General features: G+C 42.6%; 1 pseudogene across 1 annotated transcript; it reads right to left on the bottom strand.

Moving 5' to 3' along the window:
• Window positions 1-886: 886 nt before the first annotated feature.
• Window positions 887-1853, bottom strand: LOC116535517 (annotated as a pseudogene). Its single transcript, XR_004262235.1, has one exon. The product of XR_004262235.1 is annotated as a 39S ribosomal protein L48, mitochondrial pseudogene (transcript).
• Window positions 1854-5696: the final 3843 nt, after the last annotated feature.

Here is a 5696-nt window from a genome sequence, read left to right as displayed (position 1 = left end):
GTCAAAGTTTTCCCATACTTTACCCTTTCATTTATTTTTCTCTGTATCTATTTAGTTTTATCTATATAAGTTTGTCTTTATTTTAGGCCGTGCATGGTAGCTCAAGCCTGTAATCCCAGCACTTTGGGAGGCAGAGGTGGGTAGAGGTTAGGAGTTCAAGACCAGCTTGGCAAACATGGTGAAACCCCACGTCTACTAAGAATACAAAAATTAGTCAGATGTGGTGGTGTGCACCTGGAATCCCAGCTACTCGGGAGGCTGAGGCAGGAGAATCGCTTGAACCCGGGAGGTGGAGGTTGCGGTGAGCTGAGATCGTGCCACTGCACTCCAGCCTTCTGGGCAACAGAGCAAGGCTCCATCTCAACAACAACAAAAATTTTTTTCTTTTATTTTAAAGCAACCCTTAAATGGTCTCTAAACTAGAAAAAAAAATACATTTTCTTTAGCAAAACCATATCCTCATGTTTTTATATCCTTACCAAAAACACATCTTACTCTTCAACTATTCTAATTCTTAGTAATCCAAATTCCTAGTGGAAAACCTAGGATTACTTAATTTAACATAATATGACTTTAAGTTTCTTAAGAACTGGAGACAATTTTGAGATTAAATTTAGCAAGTTAATCTTACCAAAGATTACTAAAGTCATGTAAGGCATCTGAGCTACCTTCTATTAGTCTGATAAGCACTTACTTTTCTTTAAGCCAATTTTTTTTTTTTTTTTAGATGGAGTCTCACTCTGTTGCTCAGGCTGGAGTACAGTGGCATGATCTTGGCTCACTGCAACCTCTGCCTCTCAGGTTCAAGTGATTCCCTTGCCCCAGCCTCCTGAGTAGCTGGGACTGCAGACATGTGCCACCACACCAGGCTGATTTTTTTTTTTTCACACATCAGTAGCAGATTTTTATTAGATGGAGGATAACAAGAGTTAGCTCATAGGTAAGTGGTAACAAATGGCAAGTACAGCCATGCCACAGAGGAGTGTGGGCATTACTGGCTATGGGAATGGGTACTTATGAAATCTAAAGGTCAGGTCTCCTGATGAACTCTGACCACCCAGTAAGCTCTTCTCCTTGGCACTCAATATGACCAGTGCTGGCATGAAAGGGTCTACAGTAGCTAGTTCAACTTAGCCAATAGTTCTTCCAGTTCTGGTCGAGCTTTGAATCTTCCCTTGAAGTCTTCTTCAGTGTGCTCCTTCACTAACAATCTGACTCCTTCAGGAAGATTGCTTTGGATTATTTCCAAGAAAATCTCTGCAAATGTAGCACTCAAACCGCTGATCTGAACCACTCGCTCATGGATGGTAAGCACTGAGTCCAGGAACATTTTGCTGCCTTGGTGCTGCAACTGCAACACTTCTAAGGTTTTGGTTGGTATCGCATAACTTTCTTCGACTTTAATGGAGAAAGAGTTGCAGAGGTTGTGAACATGCTGGGCATAACCTTCTGCCTGGGTCATGTCATATGCAGTCAGATGAATGTTTAAAACCCCATATTCATAATCTGTCCCCAAATTAATGGGTCTCACTTCCACTTTTCCCCTCTTCTTCTTGGGCTCTTCTGCTTTAATCAGGTGCTTGTACTTTCCAATGCCATGGGTGGGTTTTGTCTTGTAGGGCTGACTAGTACTTAGCAGAATGCCACCTACAGAATAGATGGGCTTCTCTCCTGAAGTTCTAAACCTTAAGAGAGAAAAGGCTTGCTTTAAAATGGTATTGTTCCTCAGGCACAGCATCTTTTCCAAGGTTCCGCCCATCCTTTGCTGCTGTGCAGCCTCTAGCTGTGCAAACCGAAGATCCGCCCCCGCAGCCGCGTTCCCTGGGCGTCTGGAAACACTAACAGAACGGCCTTGACCAAGTGCAGCCGATTTTTGTAGTTTAAGTAGAGATGGGATTTCACCATGTTGGCCAGGCTGGTCTTGAACTCCTGACCTCAAGTGATCCATCTGCCTTGGCCTCCCAAAGAGCTGGGATTACAGGCCTCAGCCACCATGCCCAGCCTCTTTAAGCCAATTGACTAGAGCTCTTTTACATTGTTTGGTAGCAAAATGTCACTTCCACATGACAAATATAAACATGTAGACATAGCAGACACACAGACAGTGGCAGATCCTATGAGATTTGCCTGTTTTCAAAAATCCTCCCCTTTCTTTAGACTATTAATAAAGAAAGTTACAGGGGCACAAACACGGAAGCTGACAAAAGTTAAAGGAGAGTTACCATCCCAGGCCTTCTAAAGAAAGAAAGAATTGAAGCAGCACAGGTACAGGAGAAGTTGAACTTTTCAGATATCAACTTGGAAATTTTAAAAAGAAAGAGATTATGGAATTTTAAAACTAAAACCTTTTTGCAATTCCATTAAGTCAATATTTCAGTGGGCCGCTGCTGGTACCTTAGCTTCAGATTTTGGGCAACTGTTTTGGGGACTCTGAGGCCCAAAGTTGGATGCCAATTATTGTTGATGAAAATAGTCAGATTCTGTAAAATATTTGAAGATATTTATTCTGAGCCAAGTATGAGTGACTAATGACCTGTGACACAGCCCCAGGGTCCTGAGAACATGTGCCCAAGGTGGTCAAGCCACAGCTTGGTTTCATACATTTTAGGGAGACATAAGACATTAATTAATACATGTAAGATGTCCGTTGGTTTAGTCCAGAAAGGTGGGACAACTCAAAGCAGGGAAGGTGGAGAAGCTTCCAGGTGATAGGTAGATTCAAAGATTTCCTGATTGGCAACTGGTTAAAAGAGTTATTATCTAAAGACCTGGAATCAATAGAAAAGAATATTTGGGTTCAGATAAAGGGTTGTGGAGAACAAGGTTTTATCACGCAGATGAAGCCTCCAGGGAGCAGGCTTCAGAGCTCTTATCACACCTAAAAATGTGTCAGCCTCTTAGTTAATTTTCTCTTGGAAAAAAGGAAAGACCTGCAAAGAAAAGGGAATTTTCTTCAGAATGCAGATTTTCCCCATGAGAGACAGCTTTGCAGGGTCCTTTCAAAATACGTCAAGTAAATATATTTTGGGGGTAAAATACTTTGGTTTCTTTCAGGGCCTGCTATCCATCATGTGATGCTATACTAGTGTCAGGCTGGAATTTAGTGTCTTATTGCTGCAAAAAGTCTGTACTGTCAATCTCTCTTTTTTTTTTTTTTTATGAGATGGAGCCTCACTCTGTCACCCAGGCTGGAGTGCAGTGGTGCGATCTCAGCTCACTGCAACCCCTGCCTCCTGTGTTCAAGCTATTTCTTCTGCCTCAGCCTTGCCTCCTGAGTAGCTGAGACTACAGGTGTGTGCCATCATACCCAGCTAATTTTTGTATTTTTAGTAGTGATTGGGTTTCACCATGTTGGCTAGGCTGGTCTGGAACGCCTGACCTCAGGTGATCTGCCCACCTCAGCCTCCCAAAGTGCTAGGATTACAGGCATGAGCCACCATGCCCAGCCAATCTTAACATCTCTGTTTTAATAATAATGCTGGTCAGTTGTGCATGAATTCCAAAGAGAGGATGATATAATGAGATATGTCCCACCTTTCCCCCACCCTCACCATTTCCCATAATGGCCTGAACTAGTTTTTCATGTGTACTTTGGAATGCCCTTGGCTGACAGGAGATCCATCAGTCAGTTGGAAGGCTTAAAATTTTACTTTGGTTTACAACAGCAAGCAGGGAGACTACAGTAGTGTGTGGCATCAGGTAGCTACTAATTGTTTAAAAAAGTTTTAAGTTGTTAGCCAATCGGGTTTTAGTTTAGATTATGAGGTCTGGAACCACATGGAGATAAGGCACGGCAGTAAGGACAACCCCAAATGCATAAGGAATAAATTTGTCGTATTCCCTTGGTTCTTTGTACTCTCATGGCACGATGGCTAGTGAGAGTACCCTTCCTGCAGTCCAGGAAGTAAAAACCATGTTGCTGAAACATCCTTTGTCTCAGTGCTAATATTTCTTTGGGGCATCGAGCATCTATTTCCATCATTTATTTCCAACAAAATGTTAATGAGCCCCTGCATTTATCTCACCTTCTTCCCCAAGCCCCACTGAAATGGCCAAACAAACATTACAATTTTTAAAATTCTGTATTAGTTCTGGAGAACAACAGGTGGGAAAAGTTGAGACATTTCCATAAAATATAGTGGGGATGGAATGAGACTACAGGAAATGCTGACCATCCCACAGTTCAAGAAGTGAGTTGTCTGCATTTGCCAGCTGAGCCTCAGGAAATGCCTTGTCTTAGAGCAACCAGGCCTGCCAGTGAGAGTAGATGACTGAAGGAAGACAAATCATAGGACGCCAGTCTATGCCCAACCCAAGTAGCCCACTGAATCCAGCACGGGGCATTGCTTCAGTGGGTTTCCAGTTCAGGTCCTGGTCTGGCAACAACACATAGAAAAGCAATCTCTTGGGTGGGTGTGGCGGCTCATGCCTGTAATCCCAGGCTTCGGGAGGCCAAAGGGGGAAGTTTGCTTGAGCCCAAGAGATCAAGACCAGTTTGGGCAACATAGTAAAATCTTTATTTTTTTTTTAAAGAAATCTCTCATTTGAGCAGTTAATGTCCCGGGCGCGTGATGACTTCCCAGGTAATAATGCTGGATTGTTGTGTATATAACTAACATTTGCTGAGCATTTGCTCTGTGTTGGACACTATGCTAACCTGTCTACTTGATTTATCGTAAGTTTTTTTTTTTGAGACTGTAGCTCACTATGTTGCCTAGGCTATAGTGGCACAATCATGGCTCACTGCAGCTTTAGCCTCCCAGGCTGAAGCAATCCTCTCACCTCAGCCTCCCAAGTATCTGGGACCTACAGGGACATACCACCACATCTGCTAATTTTGTTATTTTTTGCAACACTAGAACTAGTTTTGTAAGAATATTGTAATGTATTGTAATATTATAATACACACAAATATTTTCTCTCTTCTATACTGAGAGAAGGGTATTAAAATCTCATAACTCTCTATTTCTTCCTCACTGTCGTTCTTTCATTTTTTGGCTTCATGCATTTTGAGTTCTGGTTATAGGTTCTTATACATTGATGCCTGCTATGGCTTCCTGAGGAGTGAACCATTTCATCATTATGAAAAGTCCTTCTTAGCTCTGGTAACCCTCCTTGTCCTTAGGTTTATTTCATCATTAATATAGTCCATACCAACTTTCTTTTTTTAAGAAATTAATTTTTAGGCTGGGCGTGGTGGCTGACCCCTGTAATCCCAGTACTTTGGGAGGCCAAGGCTGGGGAATCATGAGGTCAAGAGATCGAGACCATCTTGGCCAACATGGTGAAACCCCGTCTCTACTAAATATACGAAAATTAGCTGGATGTGGTGGTGTGCACCTGTAATCCCAGCTATTAGGCAAACTGAGGCAGGAGAATTGCTTGAACCCGGGAGGCAGAGGTTGCAGTGAGCCAAGATCACACCACCGCACTCCAGCCTGATGACAGAGCGAGACTCTCTCAAAAAAAAAAAAAAATTAACTTTTATTTTAAGGTCAGGGTAGAGACAGGGTCTCCTTAATGTTGCCCAAGTTGATCTCAAACTCCTGGGCTCAAGTTGTCTCTCCACTTTGGCCTCCCCAAATGCTGGAATTACAGGTATAAGCCAGAACACCCAGCCAATTTATCTTTATCTTAAGCAACAGCTCTATGTGGGAGGTACTATTATGCCCACTTTACAGATAAGAACACTGAAG

The sequence above is a fragment of the Sapajus apella genome, unplaced genomic scaffold (assembly GCF_009761245.1).
Source record: "Sapajus apella isolate SASKATOON/1434 unplaced genomic scaffold, GSC_monkey_1.0 scaffold95, whole genome shotgun sequence".
Lineage (NCBI taxonomy): Eukaryota > Metazoa > Chordata > Mammalia > Primates > Cebidae > Sapajus > Sapajus apella.
This window is presented reverse-complemented; position numbering and strand designations above follow the sequence as displayed.